General features: G+C 48.3%; 1 protein-coding gene and 1 pseudogene across 1 annotated transcript in view; both read left to right on the forward strand.

Annotated features, from left to right (window-relative positions):
- Positions 1-12,068, forward strand: part of LOC143933585 (phospholipase A2 inhibitor gamma subunit B-like) — a 52,836-nt gene that overhangs the window by 39,092 nt on the left and 1,676 nt on the right. The gene's annotated exons all lie outside the window — the stretch shown is intronic.
- Positions 7,676-7,961, forward strand: LOC143933322 (non-histone chromosomal protein HMG-17 pseudogene; annotated as a pseudogene).

Below are 12,068 nucleotides of genomic sequence, written 5' to 3' on the forward strand. Positions count from 1 at the left end.
TCTCTGGTAACTGTCAGCCTGTACGAGGTATGGGCAGACTGCTATGCTGAGAGTCTGCAGGAGCTGGACATTGCATCTGCAATTTACCTGCAAAAAAAAAAAATGTGCATTTATTATTATTATTATTTTTTTTTAAAGGTGAACCTGTCCTTTAATGTTTTCTAAACACACCAAGCCTATTTCTCACCCTTGTTTAAAAGTTAAAATCTGTATTTTTTGCTAAAAAATTACTGAGAACCCCCAAACATTCTAATTATTTTTTTTTTTAGCGCAGAGCCTAGAGAATAAAATGGAGATCGTTGCAATAATTTATGTCAAACCGTATTTGCGCAGTAGTCTTACAAATGTCATTTTTTTGGGGAAAAAAATGCACTTTTTTAAATTTAGAAAATAAGAAAACGGTGGTTAGCCCATTTTTTTTCTTCTATAATGTGAAAGACAATGTTACGCCAAGTAAATTGATACCCAACATGTCACGCTTCAAAATTGCGCACGCTCGTGGAATGGCGACAAACTTTTCTTACTTAATAATCCCCATAAGTGACATTTAAAATCTTTTACAGGTTACCAGTTTTGAGTGACAGAGGAGGTTTAGGGCTAGAATTATTGCTCTCGCTCTACTGATCACGGCGATACCTCACATGTGTGGTTTGAACACCGTTTTCATATGTGGGTGCGACTTACATATGAGTTCACTTCGAGTTCTGCGGGACAGGGCCCTTTACACTTTTTGTTTTCCTTATTTATTTTACTTTTTATTTTTTAATTTTACACTGTCCCTTTGAAAAAAATAAAAATAAATTGAGTCACTTTTATTTCTATTACGAGGAATGTAAACATCCCTTGTAATAGAAAATAAGCAGGACAGGTCCTCTTTAGTATGAGATGTGAGGTCTTTTTGACCCCAGATTTAACATTAAAGAAGACCGGTCCTGCTTATTTCTATTACAAGGGATGTTTACATTCCTTGTAATAAGAATAAAAGTGATCAAATTAATTTTTTTCAAAGGGCCAGTGTAAAAAAAAAAAATACTGATTATCGATCTTCTGTTTACACCAAGTGATCAGCTGTCATTGGCTGATCACTGCCCCTTACCAAGTGATCAGCTGTCATGGGCTGATCACTGCACCTTACCAAGTGATCAGCTGTCATTGGCTGATCACTGCCCCTTACCAAGTGATCAACTGTCATGGGCTGATCACTGCCCCTTACCAAGTGATCAGCTGTCATTGGCTGATCACTGCCCCTTACCAAGTGATCAGCTGTCATTGGCTGATCACTGCACCTGACAGCTGGTCACTTGGTAAAGGGCTGGGATCGGCCCCTTACTCCGATCTCTGATCAGTCAAGTCTCATAGATTGGCACCGCATGTGACCCACAGGGACGCATAGACAGCGCATACTCGGGAGGACGTCCATGGACGCCCCCCCCCCCCGGCAATTAACCACTTAAGGACCAGCCTTGTTTTGATATTTTGGTGTTTACAAGTTTAAAACAGTTTTTTTTTGCTAGAAAATTACTTAGAACATAAAAACATGATATATATATATATATATATATATATATATATATATATATATATATATATATATATATATATATAGATAGATATTTTTTTTTCTTTCTTTCTAACACCCTAGAGAATAAAATGGCGGTCATTGCAATAATTTTTGTTCACACCGTATTTGTGCAGCGGTCTTACAAGCGCACTTTTTTTGGAAAAAAATTCACTTTTTTTACTTAAAAAATGAAAAATAAGACGACAGTACCCTCAAAAATCTCCATAGGCGATGTTTAAAAAATTCTACAGGGTGCATGTTTTGCGTTAAAGAGGAGGTCTAGGGCTAGAATTATTGCTCTCGCTCTAACAATCGCGGCAATACCTCATGTGTGTGGTTTGACCACCGTTTTCATATGCAGGCGCTACTCACGTATTCCTTCGCTTCTGCGCGTGAGCTCGTCGGGACGGGGCGCTTAAAAAAAATATATATTTTTCTTATTTATTTTACTTTATTTTATTTCTTTTTTTTTTGTTTTTTTTTGTTTTTTTTAATTGGGTCACTTTTATTCCTATCACAAGGGATGTAAAAAAGACCTCAGATCTCATATTTGGACTTAAATATAAAAAAAAAAAAAAAAAATTGTCATTTGAAAAAATGACAACAGAAAAATGTGCCTTTAAGAGGTATGGGCGGAAGTGACGTTTTGACGTTGCTTCCGCCCTGCTATGGTATGGAGACGGGTGGGGGGCATCTTCCCCTCACTCGTCTCCATACCCAGCAACGCGAAGGACCCGATCGCCTCCGCTGCTACCGACGGCTCCGGAGAGTGGCCGCAGGTAACGGTGATCTCGCGGCGAATCCGCCGCAGAGACCACCATTATCGCAAACAGAACCGCCGGCTCCAAAGATGGATACCACGGTTGTGGCAGCAGCTGCTGCCATTACCGAGATATTCCTCTTCAAACTGCCGATGTATATGTACATGAGCCAGTTTTCTGTCAAAAACTGTCCCCCCATCGGATAGTGTCCGCCCCGTACTGTGCAGGTGCAGCGCTTGCGCAGTACGGAGGACAAGAGAAGACTCCGAAAGTCTCCGAAGATGAACGGCGCCTGCAGACTGAGTCCAGGTTCAAGCCCCACCATCCAAGTGGACATACGGTAGCACTTTGTAACAGAGCCCCTCGCGGGCTCGCTACGCTCGACACGCTTCGGGCGCGGCCTTGCTTTGCTTGGCAATTTTTTATTCTAACTCTATGTCCACTTGGATGGTGGGGCTTGAATCTGACGCCGTTCATCTTTGGAGACCTTTGGCGTCTCCTTGTCCTCCAGAGGCGGACTGACCATTGGGCCACTCGGGCACTGCCTGAGGGCCCCGAGCCACTAGGGGGCCCCATCAGGGTTGCCAGCCTCAGTAAAACCAGGGACAGTATGTAAAAATCTGTGTTTTTTTTTTTTACATCTGTCTCCGAAATGTTCCTTACCGACATCCTTTTGGTCTAAAAATCCAGAGATTATAGCTGCCCCACCTCTCCAGTACCTTCTCAGCCAATAGAAACGTGTCTGTGTATACTGTGTGATTGTATACTGTGTGTGTGTGTGTATACTGTGATTGCCTGGGGGCCCCATAATCTCCTATTGCCCGGGGGGCCCCATGAGTTGTCAGTCCGCCCCTGTTGTCCTCCATACTGCGCAAGCGCAGTACAGGGCGGACACTATCCAATGGGGGACAGTATTCGATACAATACCGGTCGGTAAGTGGTGTAGTCATCTTTCGGCTATAGTGCAGATGGCAAGAAGTTAAAGTGGACCACCTGCCGTTTAAAAATATACCAACGTTATTTCAGCTATATGTTGCCATAACCCCGGTATGTCTACTAAACAAAGTATATCCACGGCGGGCGGTCCGGAGGTGGTTAAGAACTATTGAAGTATAATGCCCCGTACACACGAGAGGGATTAAGTCTGACAGACCTCCAAAGGAGTTCCGCCGGAGTTCCGCCGGAGTTCCGACGGAGTTCTGGCGGACTTTTCGACCGAACGGACTTGACCACACACCATCACACCAAACTCCGACGGAGTCGAACGTGATGACGTACGACTGGATTCGACGTAGGAAGTTCCTAGACAGTAGCCAATAGCTGCCCTAGCGTCGGTTTTAGTCCGTCGGAGTAGCACACACACGAGCGGATTTTTCAAAGGGGACCGGGTCCGGCGGAGTTCCGTCGGGAAAATTTAAAGCATGCTTCATTTCTAAAGTCCGTCAGACTTTAGCTTCGCTAAAGTCCGTTGCAGCCCACACACGATCGGATAGTCCGCCGGACTCAGTCCGTCGGAGTTTGGATGTCGAAAAGTCCGCTCGTGTGTACGGGGCATAAGATCGATTTAATTTCCACTTTTCTTTAAATTTCAATGTTTATAAACTGCTGATTTTTTTTGTTCACTATTTGAGCAAAACATTTTCTGTTACAAATAAAAATGTAATACAAATGTTATTGTATTTAAAATGTACAGTTTTTATTGAAGATCCAATGGGAAGGGTTTGTGTCCTATCTGATGCCGCGTACACGGAATTCTCGTCGGAAAAAGCTCTGATGGTTTTACCGACGGAATTCCGACGGAATTCGGCTCAAGCTGTCTTGCCTACACACGGTCACATCAAATTCCGATCGTTTATAACGCGGTGACGTACAACACTTACGACGGGTCTAGAAAAAGGAAGTTCAATAACCAGTAGCCAATAGCTTCTGTCTCGTAGTTGAATCTGAGCATGGGTGATTTTTGCCGTGTCGGAATTGCATACACGCGATCGGAATTACCGAAAGAAAGTTTTTCCGTCGGGAAAATTGAGAACATGCTATCAATTTTTGGCTGGCGGAACTTCGGACAGCTAAATTCTGATGGAGCGTACACACGGTCGCATTTTCCGATGAAAAGCTCTCATCTGTCCTTTTCTGGCTGGAATTCCGATCGTGTGTACGCGGCATGAGACTCCTTAAGCTGCATTTGTAATTTGAACATCTATTTCTAATGCCCCGTACACACGAGCGGATTTTCCGTCGGAAAAGTCTTGGATGGTTTTTCTGTCAGAAAAATCTTGGATGTTTTTTTCCGATGGAATTCCGCTCAAGCTTGGCTTGCACACACACACGGTCACACAAAAGTTCTCTGAAATTTCGACCATCAGGAACGCAGTGACGTACAACACTACGACGAGCCGAGAAAATGAAGTTCAACGCTTCGGAGCATGCGTCGAATTGTTTCCGAGCATGCGTATGGATTTTGCACGTCGGAATTGCTACAGACGATCGGAATTTCCTGATCTGAACTTTTTTGGGCCGAAAAATTGAAAACCTGCTCTCAATCTTTTGCTGGTGGAAATTCGGCCAGCAAAAGTCCGATGGAGCATGCACACATTTTCCAACGAAAAGCTCTCATCGGTCTTTTGCTGGCCGAAATTCCGATCGTGTGTACATAAGGCTTAGTATACACTTGTGGTTAGGGGGCAGTAAAAATAGGCAGTTGAGTCATGTTTTTACCATTCCCTTTAAGCTGCAAAGGCAATGACCAGGATGCTTTGCTTTGTAGTGTAGCAAACATTATCCCACACCACATTTGATGGGCAGAATTGCCACCAAATGTGATCCATTCAAGTGGTATTCCCATTCAAAAAACCCCATTTGGTTGTCAAAAAAAGGCATTCAGGGGACAGCAGTATTGTGTCTTGAATGCATGTGAGCTGTGCCTGCACTGCTTTCTGAAAAGTGATCCACAATGGATTACTCTTCAGACAGCAATGTGAGCGTAAATAGGACCTAAGGTCTGTTCACAACCGAGACTTTTCACATCAAGACACTAGAATAAACCTGGTAATAAAGTTTACATTTCGTTCCCCCTTCCCACACACTGTAGGACTTCCCTCTCACCCTGTGTTCCCAGTAACTCAGACCAGATGATTTATTTAACCAGCAACTTTGTTTACTTAATAAAATGGGAAAAACATACAATTCATCTTCATGTTTGTTTCCAGCACTCGCATGGCAATGAAACGCGCACAGCGTGCCGCGGCAAATAGTGCACGTAGCAGGGATAAGAAATATTTAATGTACAAAATGCAGGGGACCGATATGTCCTGGAGAGAGGGCTTGTGCTAGCAGGGGGGGTCAGACATGTGCTATAGGGATGCTTTAGGAGGGGAGAGAACTAGGGCTAGCAAGGGGGGGGTCAGATATGTGCTGGGGGGCGCTTTGGGAGGAGAGACGGCTAGTGCAAGATGGTGGTGGGGGGAGTCGGATATGTGCTGGGGTGCTTTGGGAGGGGATAGGGCTAGCGCAAGATGGTGGTGGGGGGAGTCGGATATGTGCTGGGGTGCTTTGGGAGGGGAGAGGGCTAGCGCAAGATGGTGGTGGGGGGAGTCGGATATGTGCTGGGGTGCTTTGGGAGGGGAGAGGGCTAGTGCAAGAGGGATAGGGGGGTAACACACGTACTGGGGGAGGTGCTTTGGGAAGGGAGAGGACTAGAGCAATGGGGAGGGTAGGGGGGTTGGATATGTGCTGGGGGGCGCTAGGGGGAGTCATATGTGGTGGGGGGCACTTGGGGGAGTCAGATATGTGCTGGTGGGGCGCTTTCTGAGGGGAGAGGGCTAGTGCAAGGGGAGGGTAGGCAGGGGCGTAACTATAGGGGGTGCAGCAGTTGCGACCGCAACCGGGCCCTGTGATGCAGGGGGCCCATGCAGCCCCCTCTACATATGGCCGGCAGCAGCATAGGCAGCTAGTGGTACCAGTGTACCATGCACATGGGTGGCTGGAGGTGGAGGGTGACTTGCAGAGCTCCATGCTCGACTATCGCACTGGCTGCTCTTTAGTTGTGCATTCCCTGCATGACCTGTGTCCTTAGCCAGCTCCTCAGAGTACCCCTCTCCTGCTGCATGCATTGCCGCTCAGTCCGATGTCTGTTCTCCCCAGCCAGAGTCCCGCCCCCCCCCGAGTCCGGCCCACACTGCACTGCATACTTCTCCCGGGTAAACAAACTTTAAGCACACAGATGCAGTGCAGCCCTATGAGAGCCCCCCGGAGGACACTGCAGGCTTGTCTGCCAGCCCCCCTCCTCCCCCCTCATACACAGATGATGAAAGGTCTTTCTGGGAGATATGCTGATCGCCCGTCCAGCACACTGGATGGAGCCCAGGCCAACATGGATGAGTGCGCGGCCTACAGCTTGGTCATGGTGAGTGAGAGGACCCCATCCCCCACACACCATTACATACCCCCTCCATCTCCCCCTGGGGACAGGGACCCCTTCTCACATGGGGACAGGGACCCCCACCTCCCCTGGGGACAGGGACCCCTTCTCACCTGGGGGCAGTAACTTCATCTGCCCTGGAGAAAAGGACCTTATCTCTTCCGGGGGACGCCATCCTGCCTAGGGACAATCCCCCAATGGGGCACCTAAAACTAAAATATAAAATAATAAAAAAAAACTACTGATACCAGTGGTGGAACTACAGGGCTCACAAAGGTCATACCTGTGACCACGCCCTGGAGTTCCACCGCCGGACTCAGAGGGAAGGGCCCTGGCTGGGGTTTAGGGGGGCCCTTCATGGTTTCTTGCATTGGGGCCCTGAAGGTTCTAGTTACGCCACTGAGGGTAGGATATGTGCTGGGGGTAGGATATGTGCTGAGGGGGTAGGATATGTGCTTGGGGGGGTAGGATATGTGCTGAGGGGGTAGGATATGTGCTTGGGGGGTAGGATATGTGCTGAGGGGGTAGGATATTCGGCCAGCAAAACTCTGATGGAGCATACACACAATCACATTTTCCGACCAAAAGATCTCATCAGTCTTTTGCTGGCCAAATTGAAAATTTTAGTGCGTACGGGGTCTTAGTTTACACTTGTAGTTGGGGGAGGGGTTGGCTGTTGAGCAGCATTTATATCGCCTCCCCACTTATGTTGCAAAGGCAGCCAGATGAGGTTGTAGACATGCCACAGCCACAATGCTTTGCTGATGCAGCAAAATGTGCCCCCTCTCACATTCGATGGGCAGTATTACCACCAAACACAAACCATCCAAGTAGTATTCCCATTTAAAAACCCCATTCGGATTTCATTCGCTAGAAATAATGGCCAGAAGTTTTTGAGGGTCTTGCTTCCACTCGCTGCCATCCGAAGTCATAATGCGGAAAAGAAAGGCTGAAGGAGACTCAAAGGTTGAGAAGTCCAAAGGATGAGCCACAAAGGAGATCTGCCCAGCTTACATCTAATTAAACCAGCCCCACTTAAACAAGAGCCAAAAACCAAGGAGGCAGCTGCTAAAAAGAAAATCTGCCAGATCTCCCAAAGGCAAGAAGGGAAAGGAAGACTCTGGAAAAGATGTCACCAAATGCTGCAGAGAACGGAGAAGCAAAGTCCGACCAGGCACAGAAAGCAGAGGCGTCTGCTGATGCCAATTGGACTGCGTGAATTTTGATAATTGTGTACTTCTGGTGACTTGTACAGTTTGAAATACTATTTTTTATCAAGTTTTATAACAATGCAGAACTTTGCTTTACCTTTTATTTTAAGCTGTGTTTGGCAAATGCTTTGTGGGTTTTAATGGGCAGGGTGTGACATGATGGTGTCATCTTCACTCATTTAACAGCTACATTGAGCCCAGAGACGTAGCTTGAAGCTTGTGGGCCCCGATGCAAAAGTTGACCTGCCCCCCCTCCTGCTACTTTTCCAACGTGCGTGCAAATACATCCACCACACGTAGGGTTGCCACTTTTTCTTCAAGTCAAACCCGAAAACTTTAGCGGCGCACAGCAATTTTTTTTTATACTATAAACTATACCTATATTTTGCTATTAAATAACATTTCTAATCATATGAAGTTAATAACAAGAGTTCCCCCTTTACATCAGAGTCCACAGAGTTCCTCTTTTACATCTGAACTCGCAGAGTTCTCTTTCACTGTAAGGGGAGACTCTGCAGACTCTGATGTAAGGGAGAACTCTGCGGACTCTGATGTAAGAGAGAACTCTGGGGAATCTGATGTAAGAGAGAACTCTGGGGAATCTGATGTAAGAGAGAACTCTGGGGAATCTGATGTAAGGGAGAAATCTGGGGACTCTGACATAAGGGATGTTCTGGGAACCCTAACCACACGCCAAGATACTCAAAGTGGCTTAAGAGTTTTGAGTTCCCAGAGTTCCTCTTTACATCAGAGTACAGGGATCACCGCTGGAGAATCAGAGGACAGGGATCACTGCTTGAGAATCAGAGGACAGGGATCACTGCTTGAGAATCAGAGGACAGGGATCACTGCTTGAGAATCAGAGGACAGGGAACACTGCTAGAGAATCAGGGGACAGGGATCACCGCCGGAGAATCAGAGGACAGGGATCACCCCTGGAGAATCAGAGGACAGGGATCACTGCTTGAGAATCAGAGGACAGGGATCACTGCTTGAGAATCAGAGGACAGGGATCACTGCTTGAGAATCAGAGGACAGGGATCACCGCTGGAGAATCAGAGGACAGGGATCACTGCTTGAGAATCCGAGGACAGGGATCACTGCTTGAGAATCCGAGGACAGGGATCACTGCTTGAGAATCAGAGGACAGGGATCACTGCTAGAGAATCAGGGGACAGGGATCACCGCCGGAGAATCAGAGGACAGGGATCACCCCTGGAGAATCAGAGGACAGGGATCACTGCTGGAGATTCAGAAGACAGGGATCACTGCTGGAGAATCATAGGACAGGGATCACTGCTGGAGAATCAGAGGACAGGGATCACTGCTGGAGAATCAGAGGACAGGGATCACCGCTGGAGAATCAGAGGACAGGGATGACCGCTGGAGAATCAGAGGACAGGGATGACCGCTGGAGAATCAGAGGACAGGGATGACCGCTGGAGAATCAAAGGACAGGGATCACCGCTGGAGAATCAGTGGACAGGGATCACCGCTGGAGAATCAGAGGACAGGGATCACCGCTGGAGAATCAGAGGACAGGGATCACCGCTGGAGAATCAGGGGACAGGGATCACCGCTGGAGAATCAGAGGACAGGGATCACCGCTGGAGAATCAGAGGACAGGGATCACCGCTGGAGAATCAGAGGACAAGGAAGCTGGAAAGTGCAAAATCAGGCACACTTCTGCATAGAAACCAATCAGCTTCTAAACTCAGTGGACAGGGATCACAGCTGGAGAATCAGAGGACAGGGATCACCGTCGGAGAATCAGAGGACAGGGATCACCCCTGGAGAATCAGAGGGCAGGGATCACTGCTAGAGAATCAGAGGACAGGGATCACCCCTGGAGAATCAGAGGACAGGGATCACTGCTGGAGAATCAGAGGACAGGGATCACTGCTGGAGGATCAGAGGACAGGGATCACCGCTGGAGAAGCAGAGGACAGGGATCACCACTGGAGAATCAGAGGACTGGGATCACTGCTGGAGAATCAGTGGACAAGGATCACCACTGGAGAATCAGTGGACAGGGATCACCGCTGGAGAATCAGAGGACAGGGATCACCATTGGAGAATCAGAGGACAGGGATCACCGCTGGAGAATCAGAGGACAGGGATCACCGCTGGAGAATCAGAGGACAGGGATCACCGCTGGAGAATCAGAGGACAGGGATCACCGCTGGAGAATCAGTGGACAGGGATCACCGCTGGAGAATCAGAGGACAGGGATCACCGCTGGAGAATCAGAGGACAGGGATCACCGCTGGAGAATCAGAGGACAGGGATCACCGCTGGAGAATCAGTGGACAGGGATCACCGCTGGAGAATCAGTGGACAGGGATCACCGCTGGAGAATCAGAGGACAGGGATCACCTCTGGAGAATCAGTGGACAGGGATCACCGCTGGAGAATCAGAGGACAGGGATCACCGCTGGAGAATCAGAGGACAGGAATCACAGCTGGAGAATCAGAGGACAGGGATCACCACTGGAGAATCAGAGGACAGGGATCACCACTGGAGAATCAGAGGTCAGAAATCACCGCTGGAGAATCAGAGGACAGGGATCACCGCTGGAGAATCAGACGACAGGGATCACCGCTGGGGAATCAGAGGACAGGGATTACCTCTGGAGAATCAGAGGAAAGGGATCACTGCTGGAGAATCAGAGGACAGGAATCACCGCTGGAGAATCAGAGGACAGGGATCACCGCTGGAGAATCAGTGGACAGGGATCACCGCTGGAGAATCAGTGGACAGGGATCACCGCTGGAGAATCAGAGGACAGGGATCACCTCTGGAGAATCAGTGGACAGGGATCACCGCTGGAGAATCAGAGGACAGGGATCACCGCTGGAGAATCAGAGGACAGGAATCACAGCTGGAGAATCAGAGGACAGGGATCACCACTGGAGAATCAGAGGACAGGGATCACCACTGGAGAATCAGAGGTCAGAAATCACCGCTGGAGAATCAGAGGACAGGGATCACCGCTGGAGAATCAGACGACAGGGATCACCGCTGGGGAATCAGAGGACAGGGATTACCTCTGGAGAATCAGAGGAAAGGGATCACTGCTGGAGAATCAGAGGACAGGAATCACCGCTGGAGAATCAGAGGACAGGGATCACCGCTGGAGAATCAAAGGACAGGGATTACCCCTGGAGATTCAGAGGACAGGGATTACCACTGGAGAACCAGAAGACAGGGATCACTGCTGGAGAATCAGAGGACAGGGCACTTGGCAGAGCTCCTTTCCCATTCCAGCACTGTATACCACCCCCCCCCCCCCCCCCCAATCTACACAGGGCTGAATTCACATTCCTTTACGCACAGACTGTCAGCCTTCACGGGGTGTATCTGGCTTTTATGTTGCCCTTCTGATCTGTGAAATTCTCTGGTGATTTCACCCCTGTGGAGGAAGAACAGTATAGAGTGCTGTAATGGGCAAAGAGGTACCATTTCTTCAGCTGTTGTTACCGGTGGCTCCCGTGCATGTGTGGCAGTGACGTCATTGTGGCTCTGGCCAATCACAGTGTGTCCATTGACACAAACAGCGGGACTCGGCACCACCCAACGCTCCTGCATCACTGGCTTTCATTGGCAGCAAATGGCTCCCACTGCCCTAGAAATTCCAGCAAGTTTTTTGTTTCTTGTGGTTTTTTTCATCTGAATCCCCCCACAATCTACCAGGGAAATCTGCTGCTCCCTGCCTCACTAGCAACTGGACTAAAACCTCAAAACTAAGAGTCCATTCACACAGGGGCAACTTTAGATCCAACTTGAAGTCGTCCCCGAGTTGCCTCAAGTCACGCAACCTAATAAAATCAATGTAAGTGAATGAGAGCCGTCTTGTACACTACTGAAGTCGCTCCGACTTCAGAAAAGGTTCCTGTACTACTTCAATCCGACTTGTAGGCGACTTGTACCCATTGATTTCAATGGAAGTCGCCTCCAAGTCGGATCCCTTGTCTTAACTGAAGCAACTTTGCAGGAAGTAAAAATTCTTTTCTATGCAACCCCCTCCCTCCCACAGAGCTGATTATTACGTGATTGGCCACTGGCAAAGTCCCCTGTCCTGGAGGCAGCTTCAAGTTGCCTTGTAAGTTGCCCC

Source organism: Lithobates pipiens, unplaced genomic scaffold, assembly GCF_037356315.1.
Source record: "Lithobates pipiens isolate NorthernLeopardFrog02 unplaced genomic scaffold, aLitPip1_a1.2 Scaffold_27, whole genome shotgun sequence".
Taxonomy (NCBI): Eukaryota; Metazoa; Chordata; class Amphibia; order Anura; family Ranidae; genus Lithobates; species Lithobates pipiens.